At 44.3% G+C, this 25,898-nt stretch overlaps 8 non-coding genes across 8 annotated transcripts; all 8 read right to left on the bottom strand.

Annotated features, from left to right (window-relative positions):
• Positions 1-2,419: 2,419 nt before the first annotated feature.
• On the bottom strand, positions 2,420-2,491 carry TRNAD-GUC (transfer RNA aspartic acid (anticodon GUC)). Its single transcript has one exon. It is a non-coding gene; the product is annotated as a tRNA-Asp (tRNA).
• Positions 2,492-2,854: 363 nt separating this feature from the next.
• TRNAY-GUA (transfer RNA tyrosine (anticodon GUA)) lies at positions 2,855-2,940 on the bottom strand. The gene is given in 2 exon segments: positions 2,855-2,890; positions 2,904-2,940. It is a non-coding gene; the product is annotated as a tRNA-Tyr (tRNA).
• A 6,608-nt stretch (positions 2,941-9,548) lies between these two features.
• On the bottom strand, positions 9,549-9,620 carry TRNAD-GUC (transfer RNA aspartic acid (anticodon GUC)). The gene has a single exon. It is a non-coding gene; the product is annotated as a tRNA-Asp (tRNA).
• A 363-nt stretch (positions 9,621-9,983) lies between these two features.
• TRNAY-GUA (transfer RNA tyrosine (anticodon GUA)) lies at positions 9,984-10,069 on the bottom strand. Its single transcript is given in 2 exon segments — positions 9,984-10,019; positions 10,033-10,069. It is a non-coding gene; the product is annotated as a tRNA-Tyr (tRNA).
• A 6,611-nt stretch (positions 10,070-16,680) lies between these two features.
• On the bottom strand, positions 16,681-16,752 carry TRNAD-GUC (transfer RNA aspartic acid (anticodon GUC)). The gene has a single exon. It is a non-coding gene; the product is annotated as a tRNA-Asp (tRNA).
• A 363-nt stretch (positions 16,753-17,115) lies between these two features.
• Positions 17,116-17,201, bottom strand: TRNAY-GUA (transfer RNA tyrosine (anticodon GUA)). The gene is given in 2 exon segments: positions 17,116-17,151; positions 17,165-17,201. It is a non-coding gene; the product is annotated as a tRNA-Tyr (tRNA).
• A 6,607-nt stretch (positions 17,202-23,808) lies between these two features.
• On the bottom strand, positions 23,809-23,880 carry TRNAD-GUC (transfer RNA aspartic acid (anticodon GUC)). Its single transcript has one exon. It is a non-coding gene; the product is annotated as a tRNA-Asp (tRNA).
• A 363-nt stretch (positions 23,881-24,243) lies between these two features.
• On the bottom strand, positions 24,244-24,329 carry TRNAY-GUA (transfer RNA tyrosine (anticodon GUA)). The gene is given in 2 exon segments: positions 24,244-24,279; positions 24,293-24,329. It is a non-coding gene; the product is annotated as a tRNA-Tyr (tRNA).
• Positions 24,330-25,898: the final 1,569 nt, after the last annotated feature.

Below are 25,898 nucleotides of genomic sequence, written 5' to 3'. Positions count from 1 at the left end.
GGTTTCCTGGCGCTGAGCAGGCGTGTGTGTGTGTAGCCCTGTCTAAGGTAGGTTGGTTTATTAAAAACGCAGGTCTTCAACTTCTTGCAGAATTGAAGAAGAGAATAAAATGCTCTTGTGTGAAATGGGAGTCCATTCCATGCTTTAGGAGTGATGCAACAGAACACCCATCCTCCTGATCTGGTTCTCTGTATGTATGGGATGTGTGTGAGTAGGAGCCCTGAGTAGATGGAAGTCTCTTGGTGGTTGTGGAAAGAGAAGCAACTGGTCAAGTAGGTGGGGCCTACGTTGTGTTGTGCCTTGAATGTGTATGTAAGGTGTTTGAAATTAGTTCATTTCTGTTTCGGGAGACAGTGGAGCTCTCTGAGGTATGGTGAGATGTGAATTCAGAGCGGGAGGTTGAGGATGAGTCTGGGTGCCAAATTCCAGGTAGTTTTCTAGTGAGTTATCTGATGTTTCAAGCATAGAGAGCATCCCCGTGGCCCAACTTGCTGCTAACTTGGTCATGAGTGGCAGTTTTCTAGTGTTGCTGGCTGTGGATTCTAATGATGAGTATTGTCTGCTTTCAAGCCCTGCAGGAGGGTTGCCACTTTTTCAGAGAAGAATTCTAAATATTTCTGTCTAGACTCAGGTTACGGAAGGTCCGGGAGATTGTATTTAAATAGTAGTTTGTGGAAAGTTGCACTCCACTCTTTCGGACCTTCATACAAGGAGTAAAACTTTCCTCTTAGCAGTGAACTTACAGCCTGTGATAGTATTCTCTCAGTTCTGAGACTCACACTGAGTAGGGCTTTGAGAAACTTGTTCCAATAAAGAAAATAAAGACGGACTGAAGGGGGCTCAGAAAGAAATGAGGGGTGAAGAAAGAAAGAAGCTGGAATGTGGAGGGAAATAGATTGATGTTGTTAAAGTAATGTTTTATTTTACCAAGTTTGAGAGGGTTTAAAGTTTGACTACTCAGCACTGAAGGTAATGGATATCAAACAAAAAGTCACTGTGGAAACCTGGGATCTTTAGAGCTTCAGTCTAACGTCCTAGCCAAGAGCCCATGGAGGGGCTCTGTTGTTTTGGAGAGCTCACAGGTATCTTTACAGGTGTCCAGGTCTCTCATCACCTCCCCCCTTAGTCTGAAAGAAGCCTCGCCGGGGGTCGCTGCTCTCTTTACAGCAGTGTGGACCAGACATCACCACACAGGCTTAAACCTACGCTTTCGCCGACTGACCAAGATATACAAAAAGCCAGAATAAAACACCAGACATGGAAGACACACTGCATTCATGGAGACCACGAAGAAAGAGATACTGCACATTAAATAGATTTACATTAAATAGATGGAGAATACTTGACGGAGACACAAACTATTAAAACAAGCATTTGCAATGCAACGGGTCTCGCGTTTGCTCATGTTACAGCTGATCGCGTTGTAAACTCCTAACCCGACTTTTCACCTATCGGGCAAAAGTGCATTTATGTACATAACCCGAAAAAGTGAAGTTAATTATGTAAAGTGCTCGACTTCTGCCAAGCGAGATCGCGCTCGTGAATGAGAGAAAAAGAAGTCCATGAGCCCGATGGAAAACAGCGAGCCTCGCATGTTTTCTGTACTTGGTCGCTGCGCTGGAGGAGGGCGAGCCACCGGAAAAGGCATGACCTATGCGTGCCTTCGACTAATGAAAGCAAGCGGATTTTATTAGGCAAGCCCACGTACCAATAAAAAACACTGACGTGACGTTGACAGGGCTCCGAGCCCTTTTCTAAACACTAAAGCGTCTCGCTGCGATACGCATGCGCGAGCGCATGCAACGCAGGCTCGACCCTAAAAACATGAATAACCAATACACTACCCGGAAGCCTACGTTTCTTCGTTACTACAACTTGCATTCACTCCAATTTCAGAAAAGTACGTTCGTTATTAAAAAAGATACAGTTTGGTTCTAATTGTTTGTATAGATGATATATAGTTTTAGTTGAAAATCAGAGGCGCAACTAGAAAAAGTAATAGTGATGAAGCTTATAATACATTTGAAATTAACCATGACGCGATTACGTGGAATTGATAATCAAGCAAAACAGCCAGTACCAATTGTTCACCACATAGTACTTTGTTTTTCTGTAAATATTAAACATTCGCTGTCGACTAAGTGGTCCATAACTTAAAATCAAAATGTACAAATGTGTTCCCAAAACTTGATTCCTTCATGTTGAAAGCTTTCTCTGTTGGATTTCCAAGCCTGCCAGCTCTGCTAGAGGCGCCTCGGTGTTGGTATTTATTACAATTCTATATGCTGCCACTGATCATATTATACAGTGCACTTCATATACATTAAATCGCAATACTTCTAAAATGTCGAGATTGTAAACGAAACAAATAACAAAATGTATTTCTAAAGTGTAAACATGGTTAAGTCATAAACATAGTCTCCCCGTCGGGGAATTGAACCCCGGTCTCCCGCGTGACAGGCGGGGATACTGACCACTATACTAACGAGGAACTGATGACTCCCTGGTACCTGACCTCCTACTGATTGTTCTACCTGTCCCCCTGCTGGGGGCGCTGCACCCACAGAAATGTCAGTGTTGACCCCATCTGTGCAAGGAAAGAGCCGCTCTCTTTGTATCACTGATTTACAGCTTCCTCTGCACAGACTCCTCCTTTTCTCTCTCTGACAATCCCTGGGATCAGCGGCTGCACCTCCATCCATTTCTGCTCTGGCTAAATTCACTTCTTGGTGCCATCTGAGAAAAATGGGGGAGACAAAAACAATTGTCAAGCTCTAGCGTCGTTGCTTCAAAACATGGCGTATTTTAATTTCAGAATGTGAAAAGAAATATGAAGAGCAAATACGAAAAAAAATCCTTCGAGCCGGATTTGAACCAGCGACCTAAGGATATCAGCTTCACCACTACAGTCCTCCGCTCTACCAACTGAGCTATCGAAGGGACGGAAGCATCATGTGACTGCAGCCTTCAGGTTATGTACCTGCCAGCAGTGGGGCCCATGGTGATCATGTGTATGTGTGCTGGGCATTTAAAGACCGAGGTCACATATCAAGCTGTGTCTTCAGGATGCATGCTGTTTATTTTCAGATGCCTATCTCATTCTCCAGCATCACAAACCTACAATCAGCATCATTTCATCTACCACCGGAGTACTTTTTGGAAACTCATCGCACAATAACTACAAAGGGTGACTCTGCATTTTAATTGGCAAGGCGTGCTTTTCCTCTTCATTTGCGTACTCTGGAAAACACATGCCGCTTTAGCAATGCACATTTTCAGTGCTTTTCTAATATCTCAATATTTCAGCAGCAAGCATGGGGGAGGGCTTTCTGTTGAAGTCAGTCATACAGCCATTGTCTTTCCATCTTGATTACCTTTACTTAGAATTCAAAAAAATAAATGTGTCTTGTCGCAGACGCACAAAGTGATTTCTCAGCATTCTCAATGGTTTATTAAAAATAATGGGAACTAACTTTCTTGAGAAAAGTACAGCTCAGGAAATAAAATGGCAAAACCATCACAACAAGTATGTCGGCCAATGAACTCAGCAGGAATGCTGAAAGTTGTGTAGATTCTTAAACTTTGGAAAGCTTGGCGCTCAGTGTAAGAATGATAGGGAGTGTGCGGTGAGGATGCAGGCATGTTGCCCCCCCCTGTGATTGGTGAAGGCGTGAACAATGACAATATTAACACTTACCAGTTTTACATAAAAAACCTTGCTCTAGTGCAAGGGTGCCCAACATAAGTCCAGTAGAGTCGGATCCATGCCGGATTTGCAGGATATCCACAAGATATATATATGATTGCCAGAAATGAACAACAGTTACATATTAAGCTCGTCCGAGGTCACCTTGAAAACCTGGCATGGACGGCCCCGCCTCCCACTGCAATGGAAACCATTCTCTAACACACAGGATGGGGGGAGTGATACTGCTTCCTACCTGGCCTCGTGCAGGAAGGAAGCCAGAGACAGTGTCTGTTAAACTCACTACAAACAGTGGCAACTTGGAACGATTTCACATTTAAGGCTGCACCCAACATTGTCTGCAGCTTGCCAGGCTGTGAGCAGGCCCAGGGTTTGCACAGACTTGAACAGATCCAGCTCTGCTTAAGAGGCTCAGCACTGGTTCTGTAAAGTGTCCATCCCTGGCCAGCCACAGTGCACGTGAGGAGCTGCTCATCCGGTTCTGTGCTCTTGTGCAACAAAAGGAAAGTAAAGTGACCTGATTTCTAAAGTGTTTGCTATTTCCATATGTCACCTTCATAGCACCGTAAATAACCAGTATTCATAGCAGCCACTTTATATACCTTGTGAGGGAAAAGCGTTGAGCCCACTCGGCTCGGATTTAAGAATGTGACCTGTAAGTCATGCTCAGGTACCAGCAGGGGGCACTTTACTAGTGAGCCATCTTGGAGGCTGCCCATGACTGACTCTGCCCTAGCCCACCCCACCTTTTTGAGACAAGCATCTGTTGTGAAAACTCCTCGTCCCCCCCTGGCTCCCAGCAAAGGCCTGACAGCCATCATCTCACCCCTGGAAGCACCTAGAAACTCTGCTGCTAGGCGCTCTCGAGCACAGTGTCAGTCCCACGGCTGCCTGCGTGTCTTTGACTTCTTCAGGCATCCCTCGCGCTTCCACATAAAGTGTAGCTCGTGACACGCATCACCAGAAGGGAGATTATGGTTGGGGCATAGAAGCTAGACCCCAGGCGCTACATTACATACCCTGCACTGATGCTACAGCAATTGGGCATCGTCATTTGAACGTATTTGCCCTGGTTAGTCAGCGCAAATGTCTTTTTATTTAGCACGTTGATATGCCACAAATGTCATCACAAAACAGGATCAGTACAAGTGTAACATATGCATCCCAGAAATGCAGAAGCGTTGGTTCAACACTGCAATGTATGTAATCCCCCCCCCCCCCGGACTGAAAAATGCACTTAAGGAGCAAACACTTTTTTTTTAGCTCAAATCACTCAGCTGTGTTTTTATAAAACATTACTGGTTTCTTGACAGCAGTGTGAATGATGACCCGAATTGCAGTATGAACAGGGCCTGGCTATTGTTGGCAGCTCTTTCATGGCAGTACCACAATGGCTCCAGATGACAAACAAGCCTTGGTAAAGCTAATAGATCTTGCCTATGTGGGATCTATTGGTTTTGTGAATGTTTTTTTAGCCACATTGTACAGCAGCTCTGGCTTCAGTGCAGCATGGATGAATGTAAAAAAAAGCACTATGAAGTGATCAATGCTGGCTGTGTCATATACAGCTTTTTTCCTTTACTTTCAGCCATGTTGCAGCATGGCTAAATCACTGGCAAAACCAGTAGCTATCACATAGGCGATACCTATTGGCTTTGCCAATGCTTGTGTTCCTTGCCATTAATAACCTGACATCTGAAAAACATCAGGACTTTTACAAGGAGACGTGCACACTACAGGATACTGTCATTTCACTACTAACGCACCTCATGCTTGTCAATGGAAGGTTCCATGGTGTAATGGTTAGCACTCTGGACTTTGAGTCCAGCGATCTGAGTTTGAATCTCGGTAGAACCTGCTGTAGTTTTAATAATTTAACATTCATTTCTTTAGTTTTGTATTATTTTAAAATTTTCAGTCCCGTACTAATTACAAGCGAGCTAATATCTTTTGCACAGTTTACATCATCTATGCGTTGCTTATCTTGTTTATTTGAAATATGTTACTATATGGATGATATCAATTAAAATTGTAGCACAGAAGTATCGCTCGTCATATATATTAATAATGCAGAACAAGTTAGGTGGTCATAGATATTAATAATAATGCAGAACAAGGTAGATGGAAGTGTTAAAAGTGGTTCCGCCCAGTTTCAAACCCGCGACCTTTCACGGGGGCAGCGAACGTGATAACCACTACACTACAGAAACTCGCGGGAGCTGATGTCGCATGTACATTATACTGAGAATTATAAAGGGGTGGGGCATTGGGGGTGACGAGCAGTGAGGGGAGTGCACTGTGCACTCCCCTCAGTGCACATGTGTGTTTGGCCGGCCATCTGGGGCACACTGCTGCCGGGCTGGAGAGAGCAGGCACAGGCTCCCAGTCTGTCTGGGAGCACCGTGGCTGGGCACTCCCAGCCAATCCTAACGCTTCTCTGAGCAGCGTCAGGATTGGCCGCAGGGCAGGCTGGGAGCCTGCTGCTGACGGAGGAGCAGCGGTGCGACGGAGCAGGTAAGTTTTTAGTTTTTTAACTTTTTAATATTGTTAATATTCTCCTTGCCTCCCCACACCCCGCTCTCCACCCCACCTCTGGTAACCCCTGTGAGTCGCGACTGCCACTTAGTCAAGGAGAGTTATCTTTCCCTTAGAGTCCACTCTAGTCAAGGGGGCAAAAAGATTCTGAATCTCTGCCTAACTGAACAACACTTTAATCACCCCAGAGCCTTCCAGTAGCTGACATCACACCCAAAGAAACAATTACTAACAAGACACCATTGTGAATTATGTCCAATTCACTTTTATCCTCTTCTGAACACATCTGCTCCACCTTGGATTACATCCATGCCCAGGAATATAGTAAGGGAGCCGTTCTTGTAGCTCCTTGTTACCAAGTTTCGTCCTTGGCAACCCAACTCTCTCTTCCTTACCTATCACCTGCAGACGAAAGAAAAATAGCGCACAAACAAAGCAAGTTTCATGTTGAAATTAAACATAGGAATTGGCAGACCTTAACTCCAGCTTGAACAATGGAATGGAAGCACATTTTAGTTATGTTTTTACAAATGCAATTGTCTTAAACACAGTAAATGATGAGTGACTATAAAATATATCATTTGTTAAGATACCAAGGTATAAATGCATCTGGTTAACATTTCATAAAAGCAGTTTATATCTAACAAGTGTAATATCACTCACAAAGGCACCATAATGTTGTGGTCTTTTAATGCATCACATTTACATGGGTATAGTTTTTCACACAATATATGAAGGTAAATGCTGTCCTTCTCTTCTACCAAAGAAAGCATAAAGGCACAGCCATGTTATGCTCTGTCACACCCATTGCTGTGAAACATCTGGTGGAGCCCTGGGGGTGCATCTGTAACGTAATGGGTATTTGTAAGGCACGCAATCACCTGCAAGGGTTTCCTGGCGCTGAGCAGGCGTGTGTGTGTGTAGCCCTGTCTAAGGTAGGTTGGTTTATTAAAAACGCAGGTCTTCAACTTCTTGCAGAATTGAAGAAGAGAATAAAATGCTCTTGTGTGAAATGGGAGTCCATTCCATGCTTTAGGAGTGATGCAACAGAACACCCATCCTCCTGATCTGGTTCTCTGTATGTATGGGATGTGTGTGAGTAGGAGCCCTGAGTAGATGGAAGTCTCTTGGTGGTTGTGGAAAGAGAAGCAACTGGTCAAGTAGGTGGGGCCTACGTTGTGTTGTGCCTTGAATGTGTATGTAAGGTGTTTGAAATTAGTTCATTTCTGTTTCGGGAGACAGTGGAGCTCTCTGAGGTATGGTGAGATGTGAATTCAGAGCGGGAGGTTGAGGATGAGTCTGGGTGCCAAATTCCAGGTAGTTTTCTAGTGAGTTATCTGATGTTTCAAGCATAGAGAGCATCCCCGTGGCCCAACTTGCTGCTAACTTGGTCATGAGTGGCAGTTTTCTAGTGTTGCTGGCTGTGGATTCTAATGATGAGTATTGTCTGCTTTCAAGCCCTGCAGGAGGGTTGCCACTTTTTCAGAGAAGAATTCTAAATATTTCTGTCTAGACTCAGGTTACGGAAGGTCCGGGAGATTGTATTTAAATAGTAGTTTGTGGAAAGTTGCACTCCACTCTTTCGGACCTTCATACAAGGAGTAAAACTTTCCTCTTAGCAGTGAACTTACAGCCTGTGATAGTATTCTCTCAGTTCTGAGACTCACACTGAGTAGGGCTTTGAGAAACTTGTTCCAATAAAGAAAATAAAGACGGACTGAAGGGGGCTCAGAAAGAAATGAGGGGTGAAGAAAGAAAGAAGCTGGAATGTGGAGGGAAATAGATTGATGTTGTTAAAGTAATGTTTTATTTTACCAAGTTTGAGAGGGTTTAAAGTTTGACTACTCAGCACTGAAGGTAATGGATATCAAACAAAAAGTCACTGTGGAAACCTGGGATCTTTAGAGCTTCAGTCTAACGTCCTAGCCAAGAGCCCATGGAGGGGCTCTGTTGTTTTGGAGAGCTCACAGGTATCTTTACAGGTGTCCAGGTCTCTCATCACCTCCCCCCTTAGTCTGAAAGAAGCCTCGCCGGGGGTCGCTGCTCTCTTTACAGCAGTGTGGACCAGACATCACCACACAGGCTTAAACCTACGCTTTCGCCGACTGACCAAGATATACAAAAAGCCAGAATAAAACACCAGACATGGAAGACACACTGCATTCATGGAGACCACGAAGAAAGAGATACTGCACATTAAATAGATTTACATTAAATAGATGGAGAATACTTGACGGAGACACAAACTATTAAAACAAGCATTTGCAATGCAACGGGTCTCGCGTTTGCTCATGTTACAGCTGATCGCGTTGTAAACTCCTAACCCGACTTTTCACCTATCGGGCAAAAGTGCATTTATGTACATAACCCGAAAAAGTGAAGTTAATTATGTAAAGTGCTCGACTTCTGCCAAGCGAGATCGCGCTCGTGAATGAGAGAAAAAGAAGTCCATGAGCCCGATGGAAAACAGCGAGCCTCGCATGTTTTCTGTACTTGGTCGCTGCGCTGGAGGAGGGCGAGCCACCGGAAAAGGCATGACCTATGCGTGCCTTCGACTAATGAAAGCAAGCGGATTTTATTAGGCAAGCCCACGTACCAATAAAAAACACTGACGTGACGTTGACAGGGCTCCGAGCCCTTTTCTAAACACTAAAGCGTCTCGCTGCGATACGCATGCGCGAGCGCATGCAACGCAGGCTCGACCCTAAAAACATGAATAACCAATACACTACCCGGAAGCCTACGTTTCTTCGTTACTACAACTTGCATTCACTCCAATTTCAGAAAAGTACGTTCGTTATTAAAAAAGATACAGTTTGGTTCTAATTGTTTGAATAGATGATATATAGTTTTAGTTGAAAATCAGAGGCGCAACTAGAAAAAGTAATAGTGATGAAGCTTATAATACATTTGAAATTAACCATGACGCGATTACGTGGAATTGATAATCAAGCAAAACAGCCAGTACCAATTGTTCACCACATAGTACTTTGTTTTTCTGTAAATATTAAACATTCGCTGTCGACTAAGTGGTCCATAACTTAAAATCAAAATGTACAAATGTGTTCCCAAAACTTGATTCCTTCATGTTGAAAGCTTTCTCTGTTGGATTTCCAAGCCTGCCAGCTCTGCTAGAGGCGCCTCGGTGTTGGTATTTATTACAATTCTATATGCTGCCACTGATCATATTATACAGTGCACTTCATATACATTAAATCGCAATACTTCTAAAATGTCGAGATTGTAAACGAAACAAATAACAAAATGTATTTCTAAAGTGTAAACATGGTTAAGTCATAAACATAGTCTCCCCGTCGGGGAATTGAACCCCGGTCTCCCGCGTGACAGGCGGGGATACTGACCACTATACTAACGAGGAACTGATGACTCCCTGGTACCTGACCTCCTACTGATTGTTCTACCTGTCCCCCTGCTGGGGGCGCTGCACCCACAGAAATGTCAGTGTTGACCCCATCTGTGCAAGGAAAGAGCCGCTCTCTTTGTATCACTGATTTACAGCTTCCTCTGCACAGACTCCTCCTTTTCTCTCTCTGACAATCCCTGGGATCAGCGGCTGCACCTCCATCCATTTCTGCTCTGGCTAAATTCACTTCTTGGTGCCATCTGAGAAAAATGGGGGAGACAAAAACAATTGTCAAGCTCTAGCGTCGTTGCTTCAAAACATGGCGTATTTTAATTTCAGAATGTGAAAAGAAATATGAAGAGCAAATACGAAAAAAAATCCTTCGAGCCGGATTTGAACCAGCGACCTAAGGATATCAGCTTCACCACTACAGTCCTCCGCTCTACCAACTGAGCTATCGAAGGGACGGAAGCATCATGTGACTGCAGCCTTCAGGTTATGTACCTGCCAGCAGTGGGGCCCATGGTGATCATGTGTATGTGTGCTGGGCATTTAAAGACCGAGGTCACATATCAAGCTGTGTCTTCAGGATGCATGCTGTTTATTTTCAGATGCCTATCTCATTCTCCAGCATCACAAACCTACAATCAGCATCATTTCATCTACCACCGGAGTACTTTTTGGAAACTCATCGCACAATAACTACAAAGGGTGACTCTGCATTTTAATTGGCAAGGCGTGCTTTTCCTCTTCATTTGCGTACTCTGGAAAACACATGCCGCTTTAGCAATGCACATTTTCAGTGCTTTTCTAATATCTCAATATTTCAGCAGCAAGCATGGGGGAGGGCTTTCTGTTGAAGTCAGTCATACAGCCATTGTCTTTCCATCTTGATTACCTTTACTTAGAATTCAAAAAAATAAATGTGTCTTGTCGCAGACGCACACAGTGATTTCTCAGCATTCTCAATGGTTTATTAAAAATAATGGGAACTAACTTTCTTGAGAAAAGTACAGCTCAGGAAATAAAATGGCAAAACCATCACAACAAGTATGTCGGCCAATGAACTCAGCAGGAATGCTGAAAGTTGTGTAGATTCTTAAACTTTGGAAAGCTTGGCGCTCAGTGTAAGAATGATAGGGAGTGTGCGGTGAGGATGCAGGCATGTTGCCCCCCCCTGTGATTGGTGAAGGCGTGAACAATGACAATATTAACACTTACCAGTTTTACATAAAAAACCTTGCTCTAGTGCAAGGGTGCCCAACATAAGTCCAGTAGAGTCGGATCCATGCCGGATTTGCAGGATATCCACAAGATATATATATGATTGCCAGAAATGAACAACAGTTACATATTAAGCTCGTCCGAGGTCACCTTGAAAACCTGGCATGGACGACCCCGCCTCCCACTGCAATGGAAACCATTCTCTAACACACAGGATGGGGGGAGTGATACTGCTTCCTACCTGGCCTCGTGCAGGAAGGAAGCCAGAGACAGTGTCTGTTAAACTCACTACAAACAGTGGCAACTTGGAACGATTTCACATTTAAGGCTGCACCCAACATTGTCTGCAGCTTGCCAGGCTGTGAGCAGGCCCAGGGTTTGCACAGACTTGAACAGATCCAGCTCTGCTTAAGAGGCTCAGCACTGGTTCTGTAAAGTGTCCATCCCTGGCCAGCCACAGTGCACGTGAGGAGCTGCTCATCCGGTTCTGTGCTCTTGTGCAACAAAAGGAAAGTAAAGTGACCTGATTTCTAAAGTGTTTGCTATTTCCATATGTCACCTTCATAGCACCGTAAATAACCAGTATTCATAGCAGCCACTTTATATACCTTGTGAGGGAAAAGCGTTGAGCCCACTCGGCTCGGATTTAAGAATGTGACCTGTAAGTCATGCTCAGGTACCAGCAGGGGGCACTTTACTAGTGAGCCATCTTGGAGGCTGCCCATGACTGACTCTGCCCTAGCCCACCCCACCTTTTTGAGACAAGCATCTGTTGTGAAAACTCCTCGTCCCCCCCTGGCTCCCAGCAAAGGCCTGACAGCCATCATCTCACCCCTGGAAGCACCTAGAAACTCTGCTGCTAGGCGCTCTCGAGCACAGTGTCAGTCCCACGGCTGCCTGCGTGTCTTTGACTTCTTCAGGCATCCCTCGCGCTTCCACATAAAGTGTAGCTCGTGACACGCATCACCAGAAGGGAGATTATGGTTGGGGCATAGAAGCTAGACCCCAGGCGCTACATTACATACCCTGCACTGATGCTACAGCAATTGGGCATCGTCATTTGAACGTATTTGCCCTGGTTAGTCAGCGCAAATGTCTTTTTATTTAGCACGTTGATATGCCACAAATGTCATCACAAAACAGGATCAGTACAAGTGTAACATATGCATCCCAGAAATGCAGAAGCGTTGGTTCAACACTGCAATGTATGTAATCCCCCCCCCCCCCCCCGGACTGAAAAATGCACTTAAGGAGCAAACACTTTTTTTTTAGCTCAAATCACTCAGCTGTGTTTTTATAAAACATTACTGGTTTCTTGACAGCAGTGTGAATGATGACCCGAATTGCAGTATGAACAGGGCCTGGCTATTGTTGGCAGCTCTTTCATGGCAGTACCACAATGGCTCCAGATGACAAACAAGCCTTGGTAAAGCTAATAGATCTTGCCTATGTGGGATCTATTGGTTTTGTGAATGTTTTTTTAGCCACATTGTACAGCAGCTCTGGCTTCAGTGCAGCATGGATGAATGTAAAAAAAAGCACTATGAAGTGATCAATGCTGGCTGTGTCATATACAGCTTTTTTCCTTTACTTTCAGCCATGTTGCAGCATGGCTAAATCACTGGCAAAACCAGTAGCTATCACATAGGCGATACCTATTGGCTTTGCCAATGCTTGTGTTCCTTGCCATTAATAACCTGACATCTGAAAAACATCAGGACTTTTACAAGGAGACGTGCACACTACAGGATACTGTCATTTCACTACTAACGCACCTCATGCTTGTCAATGGAAGGTTCCATGGTGTAATGGTTAGCACTCTGGACTTTGAGTCCAGCGATCTGAGTTTGAATCTCGGTAGAACCTGCTGTAGTTTTAATAATTTAACATTCATTTCTTTAGTTTTGTATTATTTTAAAATTTTCAGTCCCGTACTAATTACAAGCGAGCTAATATCTTTTGCACAGTTTACATCATCTATGCGTTGCTTATCTTGTTTATTTGAAATATGTTACTATATGGATGATATCAATTAAAATTGTAGCACAGAAGTATCGCTCGTCATATATATTAATAATGCAGAACAAGTTAGGTGGTCATAGATATTAATAATAATGCAGAACAAGGTAGATGGAAGTGTTAAAAGTGTTTCCGCCCAGTTTCAAACCCGCGACCTTTCACGGGGGCAGCGAACGTGATAACCACTACACTACAGAAACTCGCGGGAGCTGATGTCGCATGTACATTATACTGAGAATTATAAAGGGGTGGGGCATTGGGGGTGACGAGCAGTGAGGGGAGTGCACTGTGCACTCCCCTCAGTGCACATGTGTGTTTGGCCGGCCATCTGGGGCACACTGCTGCCGGGCTGGAGAGAGCAGGCACAGGCTCCCAGTCTGTCTGGGAGCACCGTGGCTGGGCACTCCCAGCCAATCCTAACGCTTCTCTGAGCAGCGTCAGGATTGGCCGCAGGGCAGGCTGGGAGCCTGCTGCTGACGGAGGAGCAGCGGTGCGACGGAGCAGGTAAGTTTTTAGTTTTTTAACTTTTTAATATTGTTAATATTCTCCTTGCCTCCCCACACCCCGCTCTCCACCCCACCTCTGGTAACCCCTGTGAGTCGCGACTGCCACTTAGTCAAGGAGAGTTATCTTTCCCTTAGAGTCCACTCTAGTCAAGGGGGCAAAAAGATTCTGAATCTCTGCCTAACTGAACAACACTTTAATCACCCCAGAGCCTTCCAGTAGCTGACATCACACCCAAAGAAACAATTACTAACAAGACACCATTGTGAATTATGTCCAATTCACTTTTATCCTCTTCTGAACACATCTGCTCCACCTTGGATTACATCCATGCCCAGGAATATAGTAAGGGAGCCGTTCTTGTAGCTCCTTGTTACCAAGTTTCGTCCTTGGCAACCCAACTCTCTCTTCCTTACCTATCACCTGCAGACGAAAGAAAAATAGCGCACAAACAAAGCAAGTTTCATGTTGAAATTAAACATAGGAATTGGCAGACCTTAACTCCAGCTTGAACAATGGAATGGAAGCACATTTTAGTTATGTTTTTACAAATGCAATTGTCTTAAACACAGTAAATGATGAGTGACTATAAAATATATCATTTGTTAAGATACCAAGGTATAAATGCATCTGGTTAACATTTCATAAAAGCAGTTTATATCTAACAAGTGTAATATCACTCACAAAGGCACCATAATGTTGTGGTCTTTTAATGCATCACATTTACATGGGTATAGTTTTTCACACAATATATGAAGGTAAATGCTGTCCTTCTCTTCTACCAAAGAAAGCATAAAGGCACAGCCATGTTATGCTCTGTCACACCCATTGCTGTGAAACATCTGGTGGAGCCCTGGGGGTGCATCTGTAACGTAATGGGTATTTGTAAGGCACGCAATCACCTGCAAGGGTTTCCTGGCGCTGAGCAGGCGTGTGTGTGTGTAGCCCTGTCTAAGGTAGGTTGGTTTATTAAAAACGCAGGTCTTCAACTTCTTGCAGAATTGAAGAAGAGAATAAAATGCTCTTGTGTGAAATGGGAGTCCATTCCATGCTTTAGGAGTGATGCAACAGAACACCCATCCTCCTGATCTGGTTCTCTGTATGTATGGGATGTGTGTGAGTAGGAGCCCTGAGTAGATGGAAGTCTCTTGGTGGTTGTGGAAAGAGAAGCAACTGGTCAAGTAGGTGGGGCCTACGTTGTGTTGTGCCTTGAATGTGTATGTAAGGTGTTTGAAATTAGTTCATTTCTGTTTCGGGAGACAGTGGAGCTCTCTGAGGTATGGTGAGATGTGAATTCAGAGCGGGAGGTTGAGGATGAGTCTGGGTGCCAAATTCCAGGTAGTTTTCTAGTGAGTTATCTGATGTTTCAAGCATAGAGAGCATCCCCGTGGCCCAACTTGCTGCTAACTTGGTCATGAGTGGCAGTTTTCTAGTGTTGCTGGCTGTGGATTCTAATGATGAGTATTGTCTGCTTTCAAGCCCTGCAGGAGGGTTGCCACTTTTTCAGAGAAGAATTCTAAATATTTCTGTCTAGACTCAGGTTACGGAAGGTCCGGGAGATTGTATTTAAATAGTAGTTTGTGGAAAGTTGCACTCCACTCTTTCGGACCTTCATACAAGGAGTAAAACTTTCCTCTTAGCAGTGAACTTACAGCCTGTGATAGTATTCTCTCAGTTCTGAGACTCACACTGAGTAGGGCTTTGAGAAACTTGTTCCAATAAAGAAAATAAAGACGGACTGAAGGGGGCTCAGAAAGAAATGAGGGGTGAAGAAAGAAAGAAGCTGGAATGTGGAGGGAAATAGATTGATGTTGTTAAAGTAATGTTTTATTTTACCAAGTTTGAGAGGGTTTAAAGTTTGACTACTCAGCACTGAAGGTAATGGATATCAAACAAAAAGTCACTGTGGAAACCTGGGATCTTTAGAGCTTCAGTCTAACGTCCTAGCCAAGAGCCCATGGAGGGGCTCTGTTGTTTTGGAGAGCTCACAGGTATCTTTACAGGTGTCCAGGTCTCTCATCACCTCCCCCCTTAGTCTGAAAGAAGCCTCGCCGGGGGTCGCTGCTCTCTTTACAGCAGTGTGGACCAGACATCACCACACAGGCTTAAACCTACGCTTTCGCCGACTGACCAAGATATACAAAAAGCCAGAATAAAACACCAGACATGGAAGACACACTGCATTCATGGAGACCACGAAGAAAGAGATACTGCACATTAAATAGATTTACATTAAATAGATGGAGAATACTTGACGGAGACACAAACTATTAAAACAAGCATTTGCAATGCAACGGGTCTCGCGTTTGCTCATGTTACAGCTGATCGCGTTGTAAACTCCTAACCCGACTTTTCACCTATCGGGCAAAAGTGCATTTATGTACATAACCCGAAAAAGTGAAGTTAATTATGTAAAGTGCTCGACTTCTGCCAAGCGAGATCGCGCTCGTGAATGAGAGAAAAAGAAGTCCATGAGCCCGATGGAAAACAGCGAGCCTCGCATGTTTTCTGTACTTGGTCGCTGCGCTGGAGGAGGGCGAGCCACCGGAAAAGGCATGACCTATGCGTGCCTTCGACTAATGAAAGCAAGCGGATTTTATTAGGCAAGCCCACGTACCAATAAAAAACACTGACGTGACGTTGACAGGGCTCCGAGCCCTTTTCTAAACACTAAAGCGTCTCGCTGCGATACGCATGCGCGAGCGCATGCAACGCAGGCTCGACCCTAAAAACATGAATAACCAATACACTACCCGGAAGCCTACGTTTCTTCGTTACTACAACTTGCATTCACTCCAATTTCAGAAAAGTACGTTCGTTATTAAAAAAGATACAGTTTGGTTCTAATTGTTTGAATAGATGATATATAGTTTTAGTTGAAAATCAGAGGCGCAACTAGAAAAAGTAATAGTGATGAAGCTTATAATACATTTGAAATTAACCATGACGCGATTACGTGGAATTGATAATCAAGCAAAACAGCCAGTACCAATTGTTCACCACATAGTACTTTGTTTTTCTGTAAATATTAAACATTCGCTGTCGACTAAGTGGTCCATAACTTAAAATCAAAATGTACAAATGTGTTCCCAAAACTTGATTCCTTCATGTTGAAAGCTTTCTCTGTTGGATTTCCAAGCCTGCCAGCTCTGCTAGAGGCGCCTCGGTGTTGGTATTTATTACAATTCTATATGCTGCCACTGATCATATTATACAGTGCACTTCATATACATTAAATCGCAATACTTCTAAAATGTCGAGATTGTAAACGAAACAAATAACAAAATGTATTTCTAAAGTGTAAACATGGTTAAGTCATAAACATAGTCTCCCCGTCGGGGAATTGAACCCCGGTCTCCCGCGTGACAGGCGGGGATACTGACCACTATACTAACGAGGAACTGATGACTCCCTGGTACCTGACCTCCTACTGATTGTTCTACCTGTCCCCCTGCTGGGGGCGCTGCACCCACAGAAATGTCAGTGTTGACCCCATCTGTGCAAGGAAAGAGCCGCTCTCTTTGTATCACTGATTTACAGCTTCCTCTGCACAGACTCCTCCTTTTCTCTCTCTGACAATCCCTGGGATCAGCGGCTGCACCTCCATCCATTTCTGCTCTGGCTAAATTCACTTCTTGGTGCCATCTGAGAAAAATGGGGGAGACAAAAACAATTGTCAAGCTCTAGCGTCGTTGCTTCAAAACATGGCGTATTTTAATTTCAGAATGTGAAAAGAAATATGAAGAGCAAATACGAAAAAAAATCCTTCGAGCCGGATTTGAACCAGCGACCTAAGGATATCAGCTTCACCACTACAGTCCTCCGCTCTACCAACTGAGCTATCGAAGGGACGGAAGCATCATGTGACTGCAGCCTTCAGGTTATGTACCTGCCAGCAGTGGGGCCCATGGTGATCATGTGTATGTGTGCTGGGCATTTAAAGACCGAGGTCACATATCAAGCTGTGTCTTCAGGATGCATGCGGGTTATTTTCAGATGCCTATCTCATTCTCCAGCATCACAAACCTACAATCAGCATCATTTCATCTACCACCTGAGTACTTTTTGGAAACTCATCGCACAATAACTACAAAGGGTGACTCTGCATTTTAATTGGCAAGGCGTGCTTTTCCTCTTCATTTGCGTACTCTGGAAAACACATGCCGCTTTAGCAATGCACATTTTCAGTGCTTTTCTAATATCTCAATATTTCAGCAGCAAGCATGGGGGAGGGCTTTCTGTTGAAGTCAGTCATACAGCCATTGTCTTTCCATCTTGATTACCTTTACTTAGAATTCAAAAAAATAAATGTGTCTTGTCGCAGACGCACAAAGTGATTTCTCAGCATTCTCAATGGTTTATTAAAAATAATGGGAACTAACTTTCTTGAGAAAAGTACAGCTCAGGAAATAAAATGGCAAAACCATCACAACAAGTATGTCGGCCAACGAACTCAGCAGGAATGCTGAAAGTTGTGTAGATTCTTAAACTTTGGAAAGCTTGGCGCTCAGTGTAAGAATGATAGGGAGTGTGCGGTGAGGATGCAGGCATGTTGCCCCCCCCTGTGATTGGTGAAGGCGTGAACAATGACAATATTAACACTTACCAGTTTTACATAAAAAACCTTGCTCTAGTGCAAGGGTGCCCAACATAAGTCCAGTAGAGTCGGATCCATGCCGGATTTGCAGGATATCCACAAGATATATATATGATTGCCAGAAATGAACAACAGTTACATATTAAGCTCGTCCGAGGTCACCTTGAAAACCTGGCATGGACGGCCCCGCCTCCCACTGCAATGGAAACCATTCTCTAACACACAGGATGGGGGGAGTGATACTGCTTCCTACCTGGCCTCGTGCAGGAAGGAAGCCAGAGACAGTGTCTGTTAAACTCACTACAAACAGTGGCAACTTGGAACGATTTCACATTTAAGGCTGCACCCAACATTGTCTGCAGCTTGCCAGGCTGTGAGCAGGCCCAGGGTTTGCACAGACTTGAACAGATCCAGCTCTGCTTAAGAGGCTCAGCACTGGTTCTGTAAAGTGTCCATCCCTGGCCAGCCACAGTGCACGTGAGGAGCTGCTCATCCGGTTCTGTGCTCTTGTGCAACAAAAGGAAAGTAAAGTGACCTGATTTCTAAAGTGTTTGCTATTTCCATATGTCACCTTCATAGCACCGTAAATAACCAGTATTCATAGCAGCCACTTTATATACCTTGTGAGGGAAAAGCGTTGAGCCCACTCGGCTCGGATTTAAGAATGTGACCTGTAAGTCATGCTCAGGTACCAGCAGGGGGCACTTTACTAGTGAGCCATCTTGGAGGCTGCCCATGACTGACTCTGCCCTAGCCCACCCCACCTTTTTGAGACAAGCATCTGTTGTGAAAACTCCTCGTCCCCCCCTGGCTCCCAGCAAAGGCCTGACAGCCATCATCTCACCCCTGGAAGCACCTAGAAACTCTGCTGCTAGGCGCTCTCGAGCACAGTGTCAGTCCCACGGCTGCCTGCGTGTCTTTGACTTCTTCAGGCATCCCTCGCGCTTCCACATAAAGTGTAGCTCGTGACACGCATCACCAGAAGGGAGATTATGGTTGGGGCATAGAAGCTAGACCCCAGGCGCTACATTACATACCCTGCACTGATGCTACAGCAATTGGGCATCGTCATTTGAACGTATTTGCCCTGGTTAGTCAGCGCAAATGTCTTTTTATTTAGCACGTTGATATGCCACAAATGTCATCACAAAACAGGATCAGTACAAGTGTAACATATGCATCCCAGAAATGCAGAAGCGTTGGTTCAACACTGCAATGTATGTAATCCCCCCCCCCCCGGACTGAAAAATGCACTTAAGGAGCAAACACTTTTTTTTTAGCTCAAATCACTCAGCTGTGTTTTTATAAAACATTACTGGTTTCTTGACAGCAGTGTGAATGATGACCCGAATTGCAGTATGAACAGGGCCTGGCTATTGTTGGCAGCTCTTTCATGGCAGTACCACAATGGCTCCAGATGACAAACAAGCCTTGGTAAAGCTAATAGATCTTGCCTATGTGGGATCTATTGGTTTTGTGAATGTTTTTTTAGCCACATTGTACAGCAGCTCTGGCTTCAGTGCAGCATGGATGAATGTAAAAAAAAGCACTATGAAGTGATCAATGCTGGCTGTGTCATATACAGCTTTTTTCCTTTACTTTCAGCCATGTTGCAGCATGGCTAAATCACTGGCAAAACCAGTAGCTATCACATAGGCGATACCTATTGGCTTTGCCAATGCTTGTGTTCCTTGCCATTAATAACCTGACATCTGAAAAACATCAGGACTTTTACAAGGAGACGTGCACACTACAGGATACTGTCATTTCACTACTAACGCACCTCATGCTTGTCAATGGAAGGTTCCATGGTGTAATGGTTAGCACTCTGGACTTTGAGTCCAGCGATCTGAGTTTGAATCTCGGTAGAACCTGCTGTAGTTTTAATAATTTAACATTCATTTCTTTAGTTTTGTATTATTTTAAAATTTTCAGTCCCGTACTAATTACAAGCGAGCTAATATCTTTTGCACAGTTTACATCATCTATGCGTTGCTTATCTTGTTTATTTGAAATATGTTACTATATGGATGATATCAATTAAAATTGTAGCACAGAAGTATCGCTCGTCATATATATTAATAATGCAGAACAAGTTAGGTGGTCATAGATATTAATAATAATGCAGAACAAGGTAGATGGAAGTGTTAAAAGTGTTTCCGCCCAGTTTCAAACCCGCGACCTTTCACGGGGGCAGCGAACGTGATAACCACTACACTACAGAAACTCGCGGGAGCTGATGTCGCATGTACATTATACTGAGAATTATAAAGGGGTGGGGCATTGGGGGTGACGAGCAGTGAGGGGAGTGCACTGTGCACTCCCCTCAGTGCACATGTGTGTTTGGCCGGCCATCTGGGGCACACTGCTGCCGGGCTGGAGAGAGCAGGCACAGGCTCCCAGTCTGTCTGGGAGCACCGTGGCTGGGCACTCCCAGCCAATCCTAACGCTTCTCTGAGCAGCGTCAGGATTGGCCGCAGGGCAGGCTGGGAGCCTGCTGCTGACGGAGGAGCAGCGGTGCGACGGAGCAGGTAAGTTTTTAGTTTTTTAACTTTTTAATATTGTTAATATTCTCCTTGCCTCCCCACACCCCGCTCTCCACCCCACCTCTGGTAAACCCTGTGAGTCGCGACTGCCACTTAGTCAAGGAGAGTTATCTTTCCCTTAGAGTCCACTCTAGTCAAGGGGGCAAAAAGATTCTGAATCTCTGCCTAACTGAACAACACTTTAATCACCCCAGAGCCTTCCAGTAGCTGACATCACACCCAAAGAAACAATTACTAACAAGACACCATTGTGAATTATGTCCAATTCACTTTTATCCTCTTCTGAACACATCTGCTCCACCTTGGATTACATCCATGCCCAGGAATATAGTAAGGGAGCCGTTCTTGTAGCTCCTTGTTACCAAGTTTCGTCCTTGGCAACCCAACTCTCTCTTCCTTACCTATCACCTGCAGACGAAAGAAAAATAGCGCACAAACAAAGCAAGTTTCATGTTGAAATTAAACATAGGAATTGGCAGACCTTAACTCCAGCTTGAACAATGGAATGGAAGCACATTTTAGTTATGTTTTTACAAATGCAATTGTCTTAAACACAGTAAATGATGAGTGACTATAAAATATATCATTTGTTAAGATACCAAGGTATAAATGCATCTGGTTAACATTTCATAAAAGCAGTTTATATCTAACAAGTGTAATATCACTCACAAAGGCACCATAATGTTGTGGTCTTTTAATGCATCACATTTACATGGGTATAGTTTTTCACACAATATATGAAGGTAAATGCTGTCCTTCTCTTCTACCAAAGAAAGCATAAAGGCACAGCCATGTTATGCTCTGTCACACCCATTGCTGTGAAACATCTGGTGGAGCCCTGGGGGTGCATCTGTAACGTAATGGGTATTTGTAAGGCACGCAATCACCTGCAAGGGTTTCCTGGCGCTGAGCAGGCGTGTGTGTGTGTAGCCCTGTCTAAGGTAGGTTGGTTTATTAAAAACGCAGGTCTTCAACTTCTTGCAGAATTGAAGAAGAGAATAAAATGCTCTTGTGTGAAATGGGAGTCCATTCCATGCTTTAGGAGTGATGCAACAGAACACCCATCCTCCTGATCTGGTTCTCTGTATGTATGGGATGTGTGTGAGTAGGAGCCCTGAGTAGATGGAAGTCTCTTGGTGGTTGTGGAAAGAGAAGCAACTGGTCAAGTAGGTGGGGCCTACGTTGTGTTGTGCCTTGAATGTGTATGTAAGGTGTTTGAAATTAGTTCATTTCTGTTTCGGGAGACAGTGGAGCTCTCTGAGGTATGGTGAGATGTGAATTCAGAGCGGGAGGTTGAGGATGAGTCTGGGTGCCAAATTCCAGGTAGTTTTCTAGTGAGTTATCTGATGTTTCAAGCATAGAGAGCATCCCCGTGGCCCAACTTGCTGCTAACTTGGTCATGAGTGGCAGTTTTCTAGTGTTGCTGGCTGTGGATTCTAATGATGAGTATTGTCTGCTTTCAAGCCCTGCAGGAGGGTTGCCACTTTTTCAGAGAAGAATTCTAAATATTTCTGTCTAGACTCAGGTTACGGAAGGTCCGGGAGATTGTATTTAAATAGTAGTTTGTGGAAAGTTGCACTCCACTCTTTCGGACCTTCATACAAGGAGTAAAACTTTCCTCTTAGCAGTGAACTTACAGCCTGTGATAGTATTCTCTCAGTTCTGAGACTCACACTGAGTAGGGCTTTGAGAAACTTGTTCCAATAAAGAAAATAAAGACGGACTGAAGGGGGCTCAGAAAGAAATGAGGGGTGAAGAAAGAAAGAAGCTGGAATGTGGAGGGAAATAGATTGATGTTGTTAAAGTAATGTTTTATTTTACCAAGTTTGAGAGGGTTTAAAGTTTGACTACTCAGCACTGAAGGTAATGGATATCAAACAAAAAGTCACTGTGGAAACCTGGGATCTTTAGAGCTTCAGTCTAACGTCCTAGCCAAGAGCCCATGGAGGGGCTCTGTTGTTTTGGAGAGCTCACAGGTATCTTTACAGGTGTCCAGGTCTCTCATCACCTCCCCCCTTAGTCTGAAAGAAGCCTCGCCGGGGGTCGCTGCTCTCTTTACAGCAGTGTGGACCAGACATCACCACACAGGCTTAAACCTACGCTTTCGCCGACTGACCAAGATATACAAAAAGCCAGAATAAAACACCAGACATGGAAGACACACTGCATTCATGGAGACCACGAAGAAAGAGATACTGCACATTAAATAGATTTACATTAAATAGATGGAGAATACTTGACGGAGACACAAACTATTAAAACAAGCATTTGCAATGCAACGGGTCTCGCGTTTGCTCATGTTACAGCTGATCGCGTTGTAAACTCCTAACCCGACTTTTCACCTATCGGGCAAAAGTGCATTTATGTACATAACCCGAAAAAGTGAAGTTAATTATGTAAAGTGCTCGACTTCTGCCAAGCGAGATCGCGCTCGTGAATGAGAGAAAAAGAAGTCCATGAGCCCGATGGAAAACAGCGAGCCTCGCATGTTTTCTGTACTTGGTCGCTGCGCTGGAGGAGGGCGAGCCACCGGAAAAGGCATGACCTATGCGTGCCTTCGACTAATGAAAGCAAGCGGATTTTATTAGGCAAGCCCACGTACCAATAAAAAACACTGACGTGACGTTGACAGGGCTCCGAGCCCTTTTCTAAACACTAAAGCGTCTCGCTGCGATACGCATGCGCGAGCGCATGCAACGCAGGCTCGACCCTAAAAACATGAATAACCAATACACTACCCGGAAGCCTACGTTTCTTCGTTACTACAACTTGCATTCACTCCAATTTCAGAAAAGTACGTTCGTTATTAAAAAAGATACAGTTTGGTTCTAATTGTTTGTATAGATGATATATAGTTTTAGTTGAAAATCAGAGGCGCAACTAGAAAAAGTAATAGTGATGAAGCTTATAATACATTTGAAATTAACCATGACGCGATTACGTGGAATTGATAATCAAGCAAAACAGCCAGTACCAATTGTTCACCACATAGTACTTTGTTTTTCTGTAAATATTAAACATTCGCTGTCGACTAAGTGGTCCATAACTTAAAATCAAAATGTACAAATGTGTTCCCAAAACTTGATTCCTTCATGTTGAAAGCTTTCTCTGTTGGATTTCCAAGCCTGCCAGCTCTGCTAGAGGCGCCTCGGTGTTGGTATTTATTACAATTCTATATGCTGCCACTGATCATATTATACAGTGCACTTCATATACATTAAATCGCAATACTTCTAAAATGTCGAGATTGTAAACGAAACAAATAACAAAATGTATTTCTAAAGTGTAAACATGGTTAAGTCATAAACATAGTCTCCCCGTCGGGGAATTGAACCCCGGTCTCCCGCGTGACAGGCGGGGATACTGACCACTATACTAACGAGGAACTGATGACTCCCTGGTACCTGACCTCCTACTGATTGTTCTACCTGTCCCCCTGCTGGGGGCGCTGCACCCACAGAAATGTCAGTGTTGACCCCATCTGTGCAAGGAAAGAGCCGCTCTCTTTGTATCACTGATTTACAGCTTCCTCTGCACAGACTCCTCCTTTTCTCTCTCTGACAATCCCTGGGATCAGCGGCTGCACCTCCATCCATTTCTGCTCTGGCTAAATTCACTTCTTGGTGCCATCTGAGAAAAATGGGGGAGACAAAAACAATTGTCAAGCTCTAGCGTCGTTGCTTCAAAACATGGCGTATTTTAATTTCAGAATGTGAAAAGAAATATGAAGAGCAAATACGAAAAAAAATCCTTCGAGCCGGATTTGAACCAGCGACCTAAGGATATCAGCTTCACCACTACAGTCCTCCGCTCTACCAACTGAGCTATCGAAGGGACGGAAGCATCATGTGACTGCAGCCTTCAGGTTATGTACCTGCCAGCAGTGGGGCCCATGGTGATCATGTGTATGTGTGCTGGGCATTTAAAGACCGAGGTCACATATCAAGCTGTGTCTTCAGGATGCATGCTGTTTATTTTCAGATGCCTATCTCATTCTCCAGCATCACAAACCTACAATCAGCATCATTTCATCTACCACCGGAGTACTTTTTGGAAACTCATCGCACAATAACTACAAAGGGTGACTCTGCATTTTAATTGGCAAGGCGTGCTTTTCCTCTTCATTTGCGTACTCTGGAAAACACATGCCGCTTTAGCAATGCACATTTTCAGTGCTTTTCTAATATCTCAATATTTCAGCAGCAAGCATGGGGGAGGGCTTTCTGTTGAAGTCAGTCATACAGCCATTGTCTTTCCATCTTGATTACCTTTACTTAGAATTCAAAAAAATAAATGTGTCTTGTCGCAGACGCACACAGTGATTTCTCAGCATTCTCAATGGTTTATTAAAAATAATGGGAACTAACTTTCTTGAGAAAAGTACAGCTCAGGAAATAAAATGGCAAAACCATCACAACAAGTATGTCGGCCAATGAACTCAGCAGGAATGCTGAAAGTTGTGTAGATTCTTAAACTTTGGAAAGCTTGGCGCTCAGTGTAAGAATGATAGGGAGTGTGCGGTGAGGATGCAGGCATGTTGCCCCCCCCTGTGATTGGTGAAGGCGTGAACAATGACAATATTAACACTTACCAGTTTTACATAAAAAACCTTGCTCTAGTGCAAGGGTGCCCAACATAAGTCCAGTAGAGTCGGATCCATGCCGGATTTGCAGGATATCCACAAGATATATATATGATTGCCAGAAATGAACAACAGTTACATATTAAGCTCGTCCGAGGTCACCTTGAAAACCTGGCATGGACGACCCCGCCTCCCACTGCAATGGAAACCATTCTCTAACACACAGGATGGGGGGAGTGATACTGCTTCCTACCTGGCCTCGTGCAGGAAGGAAGCCAGAGACAGTGTCTGTTAAACTCACTACAAACAGTGGCAACTTGGAACGATTTCACATTTAAGGCTGCACCCAACATTGTCTGCAGCTTGCCAGGCTGTGAGCAGGCCCAGGGTTTGCACAGACTTGAACAGATCCAGCTCTGCTTAAGAGGCTCAGCACTGGTTCTGTAAAGTGTCCATCCCTGGCCAGCCACAGTGCACGTGAGGAGCTGCTCATCCGGTTCTGTGCTCTTGTGCAACAAAAGGAAAGTAAAGTGACCTGATTTCTAAAGTGTTTGCTATTTCCATATGTCACCTTCATAGCACCGTAAATAACCAGTATTCATAGCAGCCACTTTATATACCTTGTGAGGGAAAAGCGTTGAGCCCACTCGGCTCGGATTTAAGAATGTGACCTGTAAGTCATGCTCAGGTACCAGCAGGGGGCACTTTACTAGTGAGCCATCTTGGAGGCTGCCCATGACTGACTCTGCCCTAGCCCACCCCACCTTTTTGAGACAAGCATCTGTTGTGAAAACTCCTCGTCCCCCCCTGGCTCCCAGCAA

The sequence above is a fragment of the Pleurodeles waltl genome, unplaced genomic scaffold, assembly GCF_031143425.1.
Source record: "Pleurodeles waltl isolate 20211129_DDA unplaced genomic scaffold, aPleWal1.hap1.20221129 scaffold_236, whole genome shotgun sequence".
Taxonomy (NCBI): domain Eukaryota; kingdom Metazoa; phylum Chordata; class Amphibia; order Caudata; family Salamandridae; genus Pleurodeles; species Pleurodeles waltl.
This window is presented reverse-complemented; position numbering and strand designations above follow the sequence as displayed.